The 18,238-nt window shown below is 42.9% G+C and overlaps 1 protein-coding gene and 1 pseudogene across 4 annotated transcripts in view; one reads left to right on the top strand and one right to left on the bottom strand.

The window, feature by feature from the left end:
- SIK3 (SIK family kinase 3) overlaps positions 1–18,238 on the bottom strand; it is a 280,096-nt gene that overhangs the window by 227,497 nt on the left and 34,361 nt on the right. The gene's annotated exons all lie outside the window — the stretch shown is intronic.
- LOC148775556 (ubiquitin-associated protein 1 pseudogene) lies at positions 49–1,649 on the top strand (annotated as a pseudogene).

Raw genomic sequence — 18,238 nt, forward strand, 5'->3', positions numbered from 1 at the left:
AGAAACTGTTTAAGAGTAACTGCGGGTCTGGCCTGGGGCGGGCAGAGTTGGAGGTGGTGGTGTTCACTCTCCCTAGGGGCCGTCAGGAGCTCAGCAGGGACGGAGCCAGGGAGGCCGGTCGGCGGCAGCACCTTTCGGCTCCTGGCACGGCGGCTGCAGCATTCAGGTTCTAAATGGCTTCTCAGAAGTTGGGTGCAGATTTTCATGGGATTTTCAGTTACCTTGATGATGTCCCATTTAAAACAGAAGACAAATTCAAAACACCAGCTAAAGTTGGTCTTCCTATTGCCTTCTCCTTGCCTAATTGTTTGCAGGTTGTCAGAGAAGTACAGTATGACTTCTCCTTGGAAAAGAAAACCACTGAGTGGGCTGAAGATACTAAGATCCAAGAAGCCCAGTGGGAAGCAGAGCCCAAGGCTGAGGAAGCAGAAGCTAAAGTGAATTCTAAGAGTGGCCCAGAGGGTGACAGCAAAATGAGCTTCTCCAAGACTCACAGTGCAGCCACCATGCCACCTCCTATTAACCCCATCCTTGCCAGCTTACAGCACAACAGCATCCTCACCCCAGCTCGGGTCAGCAGCAGTGCCACAAAACAGAAAGTTCTCAGCCCGCCCCACACAAAGGCAGACTTCAATCCTGCTGACTTCGAGTGTGAAGAAGACCCATTTGATAATCTGGAGTTAAAAACTATTGATGAGAAGGAAGAGCTGAGAAACATTCTGGTGGGAACCAGTGGACCTATTATGGCCCAGTTATTGGACAGTAACTTGCCTCGAGGCGGCTCTGGGTCTGTGTTACAGGAGGAGGAGGTCCTGGCCTCCCTGGAGCGGGCCACCCTAGATTTCAAGCCTCTTCACAAGCTTTGTAACCTTACCCCAGCTGGGCAACTGTGAAAAGATGTCGCTGTCTTCCCAAGTGTCCCTCCCCCTCTTCCTGCAGTAAGCAAATCAAGTCTTCGTCCTTCTCCAAACTTGACTCTGATGACACCCAAGATGCAAGCACTTTCCATAGTACATCCTGCCTCCGCAGTGGCACGTTCCAGAATTCCCTAAAGCCTTCCACCCAAAGCAGTGCCAGTGAGCTCAATGGGCATCCTACCCTTGGGCTTGCAGCTTTGAACTTGGACAGTGGCACAGAGGTGCCAACCCTGACCCCTCCCCGACACCTTCCCTGTCTGTCTTGTCTGTGTGCACAGAAGATTCAGCACCTCCAAATACACGTCCCATGGTCACACCTCCTAATTTCTCAGTGTCACAAGTGCCCAGCACTCCCAGCTGTCCCCAGGCTTACTCTGAACTGCAGGCGCTGTCCCCCAGTGAGCGGCACTGTGTGGAGACAGTGGTCAACATGTGCTACTCATATGAGTGTGTCTTGAGAGCCATGAGGATGAAAGGAGAGAACATTGAGCAGATTCTCGACTATCTCTTTGCACATGGACAGCTCTGTGAGAAGGGCTTCGACCCTCTTTTGGTGGAAGAGGGGAAATGCAGCAGTGTTCAGAGGAAAAGATGGTGGAGTTTCTTCAGTTAATGAGCAAATTTAAGGAAATGGGCTTTGAACTGAAAGATATTAAGGAAGTTCTGCTATTAGACAACAACGACCAGGACAATGCTCTGGAAGACCTCATGGCTCGGGCGGGAGCCAGCTGAGACGAGGCCCTGCCACAGAACCACCCCTGCAGGAGGCCCTGAGCAGCCCACCTGTGGGGAAGAAGGGGCACACTTCAGGATTTTCTTTTGGGGGTGGAAGGTCAGGGGTGGAGACTGTGCTTGCCAAGTCTCTACAAGCCTAGGTCTTGAGCTGGGGAGAAAGTGGGTAAGATTTGGGCATGCACATGCCCCCAGAACTGTCCTAGCTCCTTCCATATTAAAAGTATTTGTATCCTGAGAAGTGTCCTTCCCACCTTGGCCCTCCAGATTGACTTCTCTGGTCTTTTTGGGATCTGTGTGGCTTCAGCCGAAACCTGGCCCAGCTGCCAAAAGGAGCTGGGGAGGAGGAGGTGGTGGGGCCAGACTCAGTGCAGCTTCGGGGCTAGATGTTCCCTCGTCCACAGGAGTGGGCTGACCTCTAATCCAAGTTGAGTGCAATTGAAAGGTTCTTCCAGGGTTTTGTTTCTTTCCCTTTTTAACAATGTCACTTAGTGTGACACTGGTTCTGCAATGTCTCTGAGGTGCAGAGAATGCCCTTACCCCTTGGGCCCTGAGTTTGTCTTTTCTGCCAGGCAGTTCGGAGAAGGCAATGGCAAGCCACTCCAGTACTCTTGCCTAGAAAATCCCATGGACGGAGGAGCCTGATAGGCTGCAGTCCATGGGGTTGCACAGAGTCGGACACGACTGAAGTGACTTAGCAGCAGCAGCAGCAGCAGCCAGGCAGTTACCACGCTTCCCTGCCCCAGCCTGTTTCTTTTGGCCTAGTTTGGACTACAATCTTCTGCTACCCAGGATTTTAGAGCCCCCTACTCTAGGAAGCAGTTATCAGTTTAAGGAATCATCGGTCCCTTCCCAGCACATCAGGTGGGGAAAAAAGCAGGCCATGATTTAGTCCCCCAGCACTAACTCCACCTCAGTTCTCCTTGGAGAACAGCCTCTCCCTCCAGCCTCTGCTCTAGGACGACACGAATAACACCTAGTCATAGAAATCAGTCTCTTTGGTTTGTTTTGTATTATGTTGTACATCATTAAAGATCTAAATACAAAGGATATACAGTCTTGATGAATCTAAAGTAATTCGCTAACTATTTTGATTCTTCAGAGAGAACTACTAATAAAAATCTAAAAGGTAAAAAAAAAAAAAAAGAGTAACTGCAAGTAACTCCATATCCACTTCAGTTTCAATTGTGAATCAGTTCTCACTAAACTGGAAAAAAGTTTTTTGAACCATTTGTCACCTCTGACTAAACGCAGGCTTCAGCCCCTGAATCGTTAAGTGTGGAAAAAGTACATGCCTTCAAGAATTGCCAATGGAAGGGTTTTTCCAGAAAAAGCAGTTCGCACACACAGCAGGAAAATCTTATATAGAGGGAACTTGCTGCTGCTGCTAAGTCACTTCAGTCGTGTCCGACTCTGTGTGACCCCATAGACGGAAGCCCACCAGGCTCCCCCATCCCTGGGATTCTCCAGGCAAGAACACTGGAGTTGGTTGCCATTTCCTTCTCCAATGTGTGAAAGTGAAAAGTGAAAGTGAAGTCGCTCAGTCGTGTCCAACTCGAAGCGACCCCATGGACTACAGTCTATACCAGGCTCCTCCATCCATGGGATTTTCTAGGCAAGAGTACTGGAGTGGCATGCCATTGCCTTCTCCAAGAGGGAACTTAGCTACCACTTTAAACTACTAGAAGTAAATAACTAAGAAGTAAAACATATGAGAAAAGGTGAAAAAAATTTTTTTACATATTAAAATCACATAAAGTGGTTCAAATTTGTTTTTAAAAGTTGCCTTTTGCTGAAATTAGAATATTACATTTTTCTGCTCTGGATGAAATGGAAATTAGTTTTCCTAGTTTTCTATAATGCACTTAGAAGTCTGTAGCTGCTGTCATGAATTATATTAATATGACTACTTGGAGGACTTCTTACTACTATACCAAGTAAAATGCATTACATGTAGGTTTGCCTAACTATTCTTCGCATCATTAGACCTGAATTTAATAAATATATATGAGAGTTGGTGACGGACAGGGAGGCCTGGCGGGCTGTGATTCAAGGGGTCGCAAAGAGGCGGACATGACTGAGCGACTGAACTGAACTGATACTACTAGTAGTTGGAATTCAGCACCCTCAGTTGAGTTCAGTTCAGTTCAGTCGCTCAGTCGTGTCCGACTCTTAGCGACCCCATGAACCACAGCACGCCAGGCCTCCCTGTCCATCACCAACTCCCGGAGTTCACTCAAACTCATGTCCATCGAGTCGGTGATGCCATCCAGCCATCTCATTCTCTGTCGTCCCCGTCTCCTCCTACCCCCAATCGCTCCCAGCATCAGAGTCTTTTCCAGTGAGTCAACTCGTCGCATGAGGTGGCCAAAATATTGGAGTTTCAGCTTTAGCATAAGTCGTTCCAATGAACACCCAGGATAGATCTCCTCTAGAATGGACTGGTTGGATCTCCTTGCAGTCCAAGGGACTCTCAAGAGTCTTCTCCAGCACCACAGTTCAAAAGCATCAATTCTTTGGTGATCAGCTTTCTTCCCAGTCCAACTCTCACATCCATACATGACCACGGGAAAAACCATAGCCTTGATTAGATGGACCTTGGTTGGCAAAGTAATGTCTCTGCTCTTTAATATGCTATCTAGGCTGGTCATAACTTTCCTTCCAAGGAGCAAGCGTCTTTTAATTTCATGGCTGCAATCAGCATCCGCAGTGATTTTGGAGCCCAAGAAAATAAAGTCTGACACAGTTTCCACTGTTTCCCCATCTATTTCCCATGAAGTGATGGGACCACATGCCATGATCTTAGTTTTCTGAATGTTGAGCTTCAAGCCAACCTTTTCACTCTCCTCTTTCACTTTCATCAAGAGGCCTTTGAGTTCCTCTTCACTTTCTGCCATAAGGGTGGTGTCATCTGCATATCTGAGGTTATTGATATTTCTCCAGGCAATCTTGATTCCAGCTTGTGCTTCTTCCAGCCCAGCGTTCCTCATGATGGACTCTGCATATAAGTTAAATAAGCAGGGTGACAATATACAACCTTGACATACTCCTTTTCCTATTTGGAACCAGTCTGTTGTTCCATGGCCAGTTCTAACTGTTGCTTCCTGACCTGCATACAGGTTTCTCAAGAAGCAGGTCAGGTGGTCTGGTATTCTCATCTCTTTCAGAATTTTCCACAGTTTATTGTGATCCACACAGTCAAAGGCTTTGGCATAGTCAATGAAGCAGAAATAGATGTTCTTCTGGAACTCTCTTGCTTTCTCCATGATCCAGCGGATGTTGGCAATTTGATCTCTGGTGCCTCTGCCTTTTCTAAAACCTGCTTGAACATCTGGAAGTTCACGATTCACATATTGCTGAAGCCTAGCTTGGAGAATTTTGAGCATGACTTTACTAGCGTGTGAGATGAGTTCAATTGTGCGGTAGTTTGAGCATTCTTTGGCATTGCCTTTCTTTAGGATTGGAATGAAGACTGACCTTTTCCAGTCCTGTAGCCACTGCTGAGTTTTCCAAATTTGCTGGCATACTGAGTGCAGCACTTTCACAGCATCATCTTTCAGGGTTTGAAACAGCTCAACTGGAATTCCATCACCTCCATTAGCTTTGTTTGTCGTGATGCTCTCTAAGGCCCACTTGACTTCACGTTCCAAGATGTCTGGTTCCAGGTGAGTGATCACACCATCCTGATTATCTTCATTGTGAAGATCTTTTTTGTACAGTTCTTCTGTGTATTCTTGCCACCTCTTCTTAATATCTTCTGCTTCTGTTAGGTCCATACCATTTCTGTCCTTTATCGAGCCCATCTTTGCATGAAATGTTCCCTTGATATCTCTAATTTTCTTGAAAAGATCTCTTGTTTTTCCTATTCTGTTGTTTTCCTCTATTTCTTTGCATTGATCACTGAGGAAGGCTTTCATATCTCTCCTTGCTATTCTTTGGAACTCTGCATTCAGATGCTTGTATCTTTCCTTTTCTCCTTTACTTTTCGCTTCTCTTCTTTTCACAGCTATTTGTAAGCCCTCCTCAGACAGCCATGTTGCTTTTTTGCATTTCTTTTCCATGGGGATGGTCTTGGTCCCTGTCTCCTGTACAATGTCACAAACCTCCGTCCAGAGTTCATCACTCTATCAGATCTAGACCCTTAAATCTATTTCTTACTTCCACTGTGTAATCATAAGGGATTTGATTTAGGTTATATCTGAATGGTCTAGTGGTTTTCCCTACTTTCTTCAATTTAAGTCTGAATTTGGCAATAAGGAGTTCATGATCTGAGCCACAGTCAGCTCCTCGTCTTGTTTTTGCTAACTGTATAGAGCTTCTCCATCTTTGGCTGCAAAGAATATAACCAATCTGATTTCGGTGTTGACCATCTGGTGATGTCCATGTGTAGAGTCTTCTCTTGATGTCCATGTGTAGAGTCTTCTCAGCACCCTCACCTTTCCCTAATACTGTCGCTCAAACAAGTTGAAGCTAAAATAATCAGCATCTTTGTCTCAGAAGATGTGACCATAATCACAATGAAACCTTAAACTGGTGAGGTTGGAATCCTTCCACAAAGCAAAACAGAGATTCACTACCTTTCACCATTTATGTATAATAATAACAGGCACAGCACCTTGGTGTCTAAAGCGTCCAGACGCAGAACAACTAAGCACGGCAGCACCGTCTGCTCAATCTAAATTCAGCTACCAGGCTATCTGCAACCAAAACAAACTGCAGGACCTGGTTCCCTTTTTCAAAAGGTAAACAATCCCTTCGGCCTGACTTATCAATAAAGATGTGAGTAAAAAGAATTATCAGGAGGAGAGCATTCCCAGGTTTTAAGTTAAGTCCTCAGTGAAGTTTCTTAAGATTCCTCACTTAGAAGAGAAAGACAAGCCTTGTCAGTAACACTAGAAAAGGCACACTCTACTCCAAGAAAAACCTCGTTAGGTATACTGATAACTTTATTATACACCAATGGGCATATCATCGGAAAGATCTAGGGGGAAAAATGTGCCGGTAAAAGTACAGCATTAAACATTCAGACTGGTCAAGAGAAAACAGACTCAAAACTAAGGTCAAAATTCCTCAGTATTTTTAAGTTTGGGCTTGCTCGTGTCCCAAACAAGCTCCTAAGCTTGCTCTTGAGTGTAATTTGTCAGTAACTGCCAAGAAAAAAAAAAATTTAAACAACACAGAGAGCTTGTTTTGTCCAATTTATAACATACTTGTTTATCATCAGAGAAACACTAAAAGTTACATAACCCTACATCTTTTGTAATTATCTTCTAAAGACAATTATCTTTTTATTTAAAATAAAAAACAGCATACAATTTATGGTCTTCCTTTCTTAACTGCTTTTTTTATTTTTTGAGATTCGGTTCAGTCACTCAGTCATGTCCAACTCTTTGAAACCCCATGGACTATAGCACACCAGTCTTCCTGGTCCATCACCAACTCCCAGAGCTTCCTCAGACTCATGTCCATCAAGTCAGTGATGCCATCCAACCATCTCATCCTCTGTCCTCCCCTTCTTCTCCTGACTTCAATCTTTCTGAGATTACTGACTCTCAAAACTGGATAACAGAGACTGTGGAGGAAACTAATTTTCCTCCAATTCAACTACCAGGCATTTTACCTTCAGCAGTAGTTTCGTATTTAACCATCATTCACATTTCTTCTCTACTGACAAATACTGCAACAAGTTAGGATGAACAATACAATTTAGCTCAGTGGGTAAAGAATCTACCTGCAGTGCTGGAGATACAGGAGGCATGGGTTCGATCCTTGGGTCAGGAAGATCCCCTGGAGGAGGAAATGGCAACCCATTTCCTGGCAATCCAGTATTATTGCCTGAAAAATGCCATGGACAGAAGTGTCTGGCAGGGCACAGTTCGTGGAGTCACAAACAGTAGGATATATCCGAGCAACTAAGCACACAATATAACTGAGCATGTTATCTTTTTAGATTGTGTACTTATAATTACTGGCTGCTACCCAGATCTTGATTGTCTACTCATACATCTACAACAGCCTCTTTTGGAAAAGGCACAGAACTTCAACTTCCATTCTTTCTACAGAAAAGGCAGAGTAATCACTAACTAAATGGCCTACAAATTGAGTTCCCTTAAAACACTCAAAATATTACCTATAGTTAATTAATAGATCTTAGAGGACAGCAGAGGATGAGATGTTTAGATAGCATCACCGATTCAGTTCAGTTCAGTTCAGTTTAGTTCAGTCGCTCAGTCGTGTTGGACTCTTTGCGACTCCATGAACCGCAGCATGCCAGGCGTTCCTGTCCAACACCAACTCCTGGAATTCACTCAAACTCATGTCCATCGAGTCAGTGATGCCATCCAGCCATCTCATTTTCTTTCTCCTCCCACCCCCAATCCCTCCCAGCATCAGAGTCTTCCAGTGAGTCAACTCTTCGCATCAGGTGGCCAAAGTATTGGAGTTTCAGCTTAAGCATCAGTCCTTCCAATGAACACCCAGGATCGATCTCCTTTAGAATGGACTGGTTGGATCTCCTTGCAGTCCAAGGGACTCTCAAGAGTCTTCTCCAACACCACAGTTCAAAAGCATCAATTCTTCGGTGATCAGCTTTCTTCACAGTCCAACTCTCACATCCATACATGACCACGGGAAAAACCATAGCCTTGACTAGACGAATCTTGGTTGGTAAAGTAATGTCTCTGCTTTTTAATATGCTATCTAGGTTGGTCATAACTTTCCTTCCAAGGAGTAAGCATCTTTTAATTTCATGACTGCAATCAGCATCCGCAGTGATTTTGGAGCCCCCCAAAATAAAGTCTGACACTGTTTCCACTGTTTCCCCATCTATTTCCCATGAAGTGATGGCACCAGATGCCATGATCTTAGTTTTCTGAATGTTGAGCTTTAAGCCAACTTTTTCACTCTCCTCTTTCACTTTCATCAAGAGGCTTTTTATTTCCTCTTCACTTTCTGCCATAAGGGTGGTGTCATCTGCATATCTGAGGTAATTGATATTTCTCCCGGCAATCTTCCAACTTGTGCTTCTTCCAGCCCAGCGTTCCTCATGATGTACTGTGCATATAAGTTAAATAAGCAGGGTGACAATATACAGCCTTGATGTACTCCTTTTCCTATTTGGAACCAGTCTGTTCCATGTCCGGTTCTAACTGTTGCTTCCTGACCTGCATACAGGTTTCTCAAGAGGCAGGTCAGGTGGTCTGGTATTCCCGTCTCTTTCAGAATTTTCCACAGTTTATTGTGATCCACACAGTCAAAGGCTTAGGGATAGTCAAAGCAGAAATAGATGTTTTTCTGGAACTCTCTTGCTTTTTCCATGATCCAGCGGATGTTGGCAATTTGATCTCTGGTGCCTCTGCCTTTTCTAAAACCAGCTTGAACATATGGAAGTTCACGGTTCACATATTGCTGAAGCCTGGCTTGGAGAATTTTGAGCATGACTTTACTAGCGTGTGAGATGAGTGCAATTGTGCGGTAGTTTGAGCATTCTTTGGCATTGCCTTTCTTTGGGATTGGAATGAAGACTGACCTTTTCCAGTCCTGTGGCCACTGCTGAGTTTTCCAATTTGCTGGCATATTGAGTGCAGCACTTTCACAGCATCATCTTTCAGGATTTGAAATAGCTCAACTGGAATTTCATCACCTCCACTAGCTTTGTTCATAGTGATTTATAGTCTATAGGGAGCTATTTTGGAGTGCGGAGCCATTTTTGACTCTTAATATACTTAGTTATTAATTTGGTTTAATGATAATGTAGATGTTCTTAGTTGTATGCTTTTGCATGGAGAATGTGACTTTCCTCTATAACTTAAATTTGTTTTCACATAAATTCTTTATTTTTGCAGTGTCTCAAAAGGGTTATTCAGAGACCATAATTTATTCTGTTTCAAAAAGGGGAGGGACACTGGGGTGCTCAGAGGTTTTGTCAATCAGTTGCTAAATCTTGTCCGACTCTGCGACCCCATGGACTGCAGCATGCCAGGCTTCCCTGTCTTTCACTATCTCCCAGGGTCAGTGACCTTAATAAAGTGTGACACAGTGGCAGATCTGGGTTCAGATCAGTATCTTGGGTGTTGAACTTCTCTGCTCCCTTTACTTTTTATTAAAGGTAATTGTTTTGAGTTGTATAGTGTTTAATGTTGACTTCAGGCATTTTCTGCATTTTCTTGCCCCACTTTCTTCTTGGGAGTATATATTTTTCTTTGCCCTTACTATTTTTTTTTTCCTTTTTCTCTTTTTCTTTCTTTATTTTTTCAGCCACATCCCACAGTCTGCATGCGGAATCCTAGTTTCCCAACCAGGGATCAAACCAGTGCTCCCTGCAATAGAAGTATGGAGTCCTAACCAGTGGACCTCCAGGGAATCCCCAGCCCTTAATTTTTAAATGTGGTTCTTGCCAGTTTTTCCAGCAGATCAGGACCCAACACTTTGTATGTCCCCTGTCCTGTCTGTTTGGTGGTAGTTGTTTCATTGAAAGTCACTCAGTCGTGTCCGACTCTTTGCGATTCCATGGATAGTCCATGGAATTCTCCAGGCCAGAATACTGGAGTGGGTAGCCTTTCCCTTCTCCAGGGGATCTTCCCAACCCAGGGATCGAACCCAGGTCTCCCGCATTGCAGGCAGATTCTTTACCAGCTGAGCCACAAGATCTGCCCACTGTAGTGTTAGGCCCCTAACTCATGCTCTGATTGCTACCACTGTGTATTTTACTTCCCCACCACCCTGCGGTTTTTAGAATGGGGTGATAATCCAGCCTTTTCTGAGTTTTTTTTGTTTCGGTGATCTGAAAGAATCGAGTGGAAAGTACTATAAATTGAGGAAACACGATAATTTTATAGATTTTTTTCTCCCAAATAACATTTTAATATTCTTAATCAACTTGATTGAAGTACAATTTGCATTCAGTAAACTTGAACTGTTTGAAGTATATGATTTGCATTTTGACAGATAAACTCAGCCAAATAGTGGTCATATAATCAAGATTAAGAACTTTTCTGTTATCCCCAGAAGTTCCTTTTGTGCCCTTTGCATTCATTCTCACCCCTCTTTACCCCTCGAAATTCACTGATTTGCTGTCATCATAGGTTAGCTTTTCCTTTTCTGGACTCTCATGTAAACAGTCTTATCCAGGATATACTCTTCTTTCTTTAGCATCCTGTGTTTAGGATCCCTCATTGTTGCTGCCTTTGTCAGCCGTTGGTTGCTTTTTATTGCTGCGTGGTATGTGGGAGCACTGTTGGGTTGTAAGGACTGTAACAGGATTTGTTTATGCACTCATCTGTATCTAACACTTGAATTGTTTGTAGTTTTTGGCTATTATGAATAAAGCTGCTATGAACTGGATGTGAAACTTTGGGGAGACTTATATTTTATCCTCTTGGGTAAACACCTTGGAGTGGAATGGCTGGATCATATGGTTGGTAGGTGTGTGTTTAACTTTTTAAGAAACTGCCAAATTGTCTTCCAGAGCGGCTGTACTATTTTACATTCTGTCTAGCAGTGTATGAGAGTTCCTGTTTCTCCTTATCCTCACCAACACTAGGATGGTAAAGTTTTGGCCATTTCCCGTTCTAATCATTGTGGAGTGGTGTCTTGTGGTTTTAATTGACATTTTCCTAATAACTTAATGGTATTGACATCTTTTCAGGTACTTACTTCCTAGCTGTTTATCTTCTTTGGTAAAGTGTAGTAATACTTGTTCAGATCTTTTGTCCATTTAAAAAAATTGGGTTGTTTGTTTTCTTAATGTTGAGTTTTGAGCATTCTTTATATATTCTTGAAACAAGTCCTTTATCTGGTAAATGCTTCGCAAAGATTTTCTTCCTTTCTTTGATTTATCTCTTCATCCTTTTAACAGTGTCTTTTTTTTTTTTTAATTAAAAATTTTTATTGGAGTCTGGTTGATTTGTTTCTCAGTCATGTCTGATTCTTTGCAACACCATGGGCTGGAAGCCAGCCAGGCTCCCTGTCCGTGGAATTCTCCAGACAAGAATCCTAGAGTGAGTTGCCATTTCATCCTCCAGGGGATCTTCGCAATGCAGGGATTGAACCCAGGTCTCCTGCATTGCAAGTGGATTCTTTACTGTCTGAGCCACAAGGGAAGGTTGATTTACAGTGTTAATTTCAGGTGTACAGCAAAGTGAATCAGTTATACAGCAAAGTGAATCAGCTATACATGTATCAACAATGTCTTTTAGGAGCAAGAGTTTTTATTTTGAGTTCCAGTTTATCCATTTGTTCTCTTATGAATTGTGCTTTTGGTATCATTTCTAAGATTTCTTTGCCTTAACTCATAACTGGAGCACATGAAAACTGTCTTCCACCTACTTCTCAGGTACCCGGGACAGTGGCAATGTCTTGTTTATTAATCATCAGATTTTAATAATATTGAAAAAAAATTTCTGTGCAGTAATACCCATCCATATCTAACATGGTTTATAGAAAATCATGTTTTCTAGTGAAGACCAGATTCCCTCCTTAGTGTAAAGATGTCAGGAATCTTAAGCTTGTTAGAAGTTAAAAAAAAAATTAATCCATCATAGCTCAAGGGATAAAGTTTACTAAAATCAGTTTATGAAGATTTAAAAAGATTTTAAGATATGGAAGAAAGGGGCTAGATTTGTGTGAAAATAGCCCCTTTGTTGCTGTAACAGATAAATTTTGATAAACTCCATCACATACAATAGTTTATCTTATAGCATACTTAAGTTTCCATGCTCTTGAATGAACTTCAGTATATGCTTTAAAATTTGTTTCTCATGATTTTCAAGTTTATAGCTTGTCTGACTTGCTATAAGTAAAATGGAATATTCATTTCCTCCGATTGCTTCTGCCTTGCAGGAGGATTCTTTTCCATTGACCCACCAGGAATCATTAAGAGACAAGTTATTTTCTATGGGATCCATTCCTGATTTCTCTATAGCACGAGATTTTTAGCAATTAAAAGGCAAATGCACTTAAGATCTATTACTAAATTGTAACTCTTTATAACCCCATGCACTGTAGCTCCTCTGTCGTCCACCATCTCCTTGAGTTTGCTCAAATTTGTGTCCATTGAATCGGTGAACCGTGAGCTTCCAGATGTTCAAGCTGGTTTTAGGAAAGGCAGAGGAACCAGAGATGAAATTGCCAACGTCCGCTGGATCATCGAAAAAGCAAGAGAGTTCCAGAAAAATATCTATTTCTGCTTTATTGACTATGCCAAAGCCTTTGACTGTGTGGATCATAACAAACTGTGGGAAATTCTGAAAGAGATGGGAATACCAGACCACCTGACCTGCCTCTTGAGAAACCTGTATGCAGGTCAGGAAGCAACAGTTAGATGCTGGGAGCGATTGGGGGTAGGAGGAGACGGGGACGACAGAGAATGAGATGGCTGGATGGCATCACCGACTCGATGGACATGAGTTTGAGTGAACTCCGGGAGTTGGTGATGGACAGGGAGGCCTGGCGTGCTGTGATTCATGGGGTCGCAAAGAGTCAGACACAACTGAGCGACTGAGCTGAACTGAACTGAACTGACAGACTATAAAAGCAAGCCCAACTGGCTCAGCTAAAAAGTCATGTCCTTCATGAAAGTGACCCAATCTCATCTATCTAAAACATCTCATGTATCAATCCAAATTCATTCACTTTACCCAAACGTAGTATCTTCCCTCCTGGACACACTGTGCCCCTACTTCTGTCAGCAATCCAACTCCTCTATTGTGTTTAAAGGTGATCCCAAAGTCACTGGCCTAATAAAAACTGCTTATCCCTTGGGGGGGGGAGGATAAATTAGGAGGCTAAGATTAACAGTGAACAAAACTGTTCACTCCTTTTTCTTAATTTCTAGTGCTTACTCAGAACTATAAAATGAGGCATTTAATTTTAAACCATATTTTCCTGTTCTCTAATCTTGTACTGCTTTTGAAATCAGTATTTCTTCACCTACAGAAAGGAAGAAACTTAGAGATGGACAGTATGACTTCCATCCTGCTGTAAGGCACCCCACTGTTGGGAAGACGAAAGTAGAGCTTGTTGCTTTCTCAATGATACTGTATTACAGACAGTTTCCCAACTTGAGGGGATGAAAATCTTAAAACAAATTCCATTTCAGCAACATCAGCAAGAATCTATAGTTTTACTTGCTGTATCTGGAGTGAGTTAGTAATGCTCAAAATTCTCCAAGTGAAGCTTCAACAGTACGTGAACCAAGAACTTCCAGATGTTCAAGCTGGATTTAGAAAAGGCAGAGGAACCACAGACCAAATTGCCAAGATCAGTTGGATCACAGAAAAAGCAAGGAAGTTCCAGAAAAACATCTACTTCTGCTTCATTGACTAGGCCAAAGCCTTGGACTCTGGATGACAACAAACTCTGGAAAATTCTTAAAGAGATGGGAACACCAGACCACCCTCCCTGCCTCCTGAGAAAACTGTCTGCAGGTCAAGAAGCAGACTTATGGACATGGGGAGAGAGGAGGAGAAGGTGAGATGGTATGTAAAGAGTAACATGGAAACTTATATTACCATATGTAAAATAGATAGTCAACGGGAATTTGCTGTATGGCTCAGGAAACTCAAACAGGGGCTCTGTATCAACCTAGAAGCGTGGGATGGGGCAAGAGATGGAAGGGAACTTCAAAAGGGAGGGGATATATGTATACCTGTGGCTGATTCATGTTGAGGTTTGACAGAAAACAGCAAAAGTCTGTAAAGCAATTATCCTGCAATAAGAAATAATTAATTTTTAAAAATTAAGAAAAAAAAGAAGCAACAGTTAGAACCAGACATGGAACAATGGACTGGCTCCAAATTGGGAAAGGAGTCCATTAAGGCTGTATACTGTCACCCTGCTTATTTAACTTGTATGTAGAATACATCATGCAAAATGCCAGGCTGGAAGAAGCACAAGCTGGAATCAAGACTGCCAGGAAAAATATCAATAACCTCAGATATGCAGATGACACCACCCACATGGCAGATAGTGAAGAACTAAAGAGCCTCTTGATAAAAGTGAAAGAGGAGAGTGAAAAAGCTGGCTTAAAACTCAACATTCAAAAAACTAAGATCATGGCATCCGGTCCCATCACTCCACGGCAAACAGATGGGAAAACAGTGGAAACAGTGAGAGACTTTATTTTTTGCGCTCCAAAATCTCTGCAGATGCTGATTGCAGCCATGAAATTAAAAGACGCTTGCTCCTTGGGAGAAAAGCTATGACCAACCTAGACAGTATATTAAAAAGCAGAGACATTATTTTACCAACAAAGGTCCGTCTAGTCAAGGCTATGGTTTTTCCAGTGGTCATGTATGGACGTGAGAGTTGGACCATAAAGAAAGCTGAGCGCCAGAGAATTGATGCTTTTGAACTAAGGTGTTGCAGAAGACTGGAGAAGGAAATGGCAACCCACTCCAGTGTTCTTGCCTGGAGAATCCCAGGGACGGGGGAGCCTGGTGGGCTGCCGTCTATGGGGTCACACAGAGTTGGATACGACTGAAATGACTTAGCAGCAGCAGTTGCAGAAGACTCCTGAGAGTCCCTTGGACTGCAAGATCCAACCAGTCAATCCTAAAGGAAATCAGTCCTGAATATTCATTGGAAGGACTGATGCTGAAGCTGGAATACTTTGGCCAACTGATGCAAAGAACTGACTCACTGCAAAGCATCACCCTGATGCTAGAAAAGATTGAATGCTGGAAGAGAAGGGGATGACAGAGGATAAGATGGTTGGATGGCATCACCGACTCAATGGACATGAGTTTGAGCAAGCTCCAGGAGTTGGTGATGGACAGGGAGGAATGGCGTGCTGTACTCCATGGGGTTTCAAAGAGTCACACACGGCTGAGAGACAGAACTGAACTGAACTCATGTGGAGTTAAGCTGGAAGAAGGCAGAAGTGTGGTTATGGTGGTGGTTGACTCGCTAAGTCATGTTCGACTCTTGCAACCCCATGGACTGTAGCCCACCAGGCTCCTCTGTCCATGGGATTTTCCAGGCAAGAATACTGAAGTGGATTGCCATTTCCTTCTCCAGGGAATCTTCCCAACCCAGGAATTGAACCCGTGTCTCCTGCATTGTAGGCAGATTCTTTACTGTCTGAGAAATGAGGGAAGCCCAGAAGTACAGGTTTGACAATTGTATATCTAAGTTGTTAGGCTTTTTGGTTTTTTTGTGGATTTCAGTTTTTTGCTTGCTTTTTTTTTAGTTGTCATAATAATGAGAATTTTCAAATAAGTAGAATTTTCTACATAAGCAGAAAGAAAGAAACTGTACAGTGACCCTCCTGTACCCATTAGACAGCTACAACAATTATAAACACATAGCCATCTGTACCTATATTCCTGACCTCTTTTTTCTTACTTTCCCCAGCAGATCCCAGACACCATACAATGTCATCCACATTCGTTCGTTCGTTCGTTCGTTCCGTCGCTCAGTCGTGTCCGACTCTTTGCGACCCCGTGGACTGTAGCCTACCAGGCTTCTCCGTCCATGGGATTCTCCAGGCAAGAATACTGGAGTGGGTTACCATTTCCTTCTCCAGGGGATCTTCCCGACCCAGGGATCGAACCCGAGTCTCCCGCATTGGAGGCAGACGCTTTAACCTCTGAGCCACCAGGGAAGTCCCATCCACATTACATCAGTATAAATTTCTAAAAGGTAAGTACTTTTGAATACAACTATAACATTACTATTCTACCTAAAATGATAATAATTCCTTAGCATCAAATATCTAGTCAATGTTCAAATCTCTTTATTGTCATATAATAATTGTTAAATATTTCAGGCACAAATTGTAAAAACAACATAACGTACTTCTATATACCCAATATTAAATAATAAAACACTACATAAACAATTGAAACTCATTTGAAGTACTTTTCCTAAAAATTTTTTAACCAAATGGTCTGTGTAAGTCAGGATCTCAGATTACTTCAGGAGAAAAAAACGGTTTCTTCTCTCCTGCTCTTTGGCCTTCCTTCAGTTTCACAGCCGAACTCTCTTAATTTTTAGGTGTATGCAGAAGGGCATTTCCATCTCTCAATCAAGAAAACAGCCCTTCTCAGGCCTTATACTGAAGTCTGCCATTACCTCAGAGCTCTCAGCACAGTCAGAAAAACATTTAGTCCAATGGCACAGGCTCCTTCCTCCACTGGTAAGCTACCACATTTCATTTACTACACCAAGGAATTTTTTTAAACATTTATTTTTAATCGAAGGATAATTGTTTTATAATACCGTGTTGGTTTCTGCCATTGAAAAAATTTTGAACTCCACTGTCATATAAATGTAAATAATGTCAGTTCAGTTCAGTTCAGTCGCTCAGTCGTGTCTGACTCTCCGCGACCCCATGAATCACAGCACGCCAGGCCTCCCTGTCCATCACCAACTCCCGGAGGTCACTCAAACTCATGTCCACAGAGTCGGTGATGGCATCCAGCCATCTCATCCTCCATCGTCCCCTTCTCCTCCTGCCCCCAACCTTTCCCAGTATCAGAGTCTTTTCCAGTGAGTCAACTCGTCGCATGAGGTGGCCAAAGTATTGCAGTTTCAGCTTTAGCATCAGTCCCTCCAATGAACATCCAGGATTGATAACCCTTAAAATGGACTGGTTGGATCTCCTTGCAGTATAAGGGACTCTCAAGAGTCTTCTCCAACACCACAGTTCAAAAGCATCGATTCTTCGGCGATCAGCCTTCTTCACAGTCCAACTCTCACATCCATACATGACCACGGGAAAAACCATTGCCTTGACTAGATGGACCTTTGTTGGCAAAGTAATGTCTCTGCTTTTTAATACACTATCAAGGTTGGTCATAACTTTCCTTCCAAGGAGTAAGCGTCTTTTAATTTCATGGCTGCAATCAGCATCTGCAGTGATTTTGGAGCCCAAAAAAATAAAGTCTGACACTGTTTCCACTGTTTTTCCATCTATTTCCCATGAAGTGATGGGACCAGAAGCCATGATCTTTGTTTTCTGAATGTTGAGCTTCAAGCCAACCTTTTCACTCTCCTCTTTCACTTTCATCAAGAGGCTTTTGAGTTCCTCTTCACTTTCTGCCATAAGGGTAGTGTCATCTGCATATCTGAGGTTATTGATATTTCTCCCAGCAATCTAGGTCTCATTAAATGATTACTTTTCCATTTCTATGACTCTCTCAGGAGCTCAATTTTAAATTTTAAGTTTTTACATTGTCAGATTCCCATTTTAAGTTGCTATTAAGTAACTTAACTTAAAATTACTATTAAGTTACTTCGTGAACTAAGGCACAGTAGGTAAGGCATTTAAACCCAGAAAATTATAGGCACAATGCAGACCGAACAACAATGGGTTGGCTCTCTTCCTTAGCCATGAAATTCATCACTGCTGCTGCTGCTAAGTCGCCTCAGTCGTGTCCGACTCTGTGCAACCCCATAGACGGCAGCCCACCAGGCTCCCGATCCCTGGGATTCTCCAGGCAAGAACACTGGAGTGGGTTGCCATTTCCTTCTCCAATGTGTGAAAGTGAAAAGTGAAAGTGAAGTTGCTCAGTCTTGTCCGACTCGTAGTGACCCCATGGACTGCAGCCCACCAGGCTCCTTCATCCATGGGATTTTCCAGGCAAGAG

Source organism: Moschus berezovskii, chromosome 14 (genome assembly GCF_049115385.1).
Source record: "Moschus berezovskii isolate FMDL1 chromosome 14, NW_MosBer_1.0, whole genome shotgun sequence".
Lineage (NCBI taxonomy): Eukaryota > Metazoa > Chordata > Mammalia > Artiodactyla > Moschidae > Moschus > Moschus berezovskii.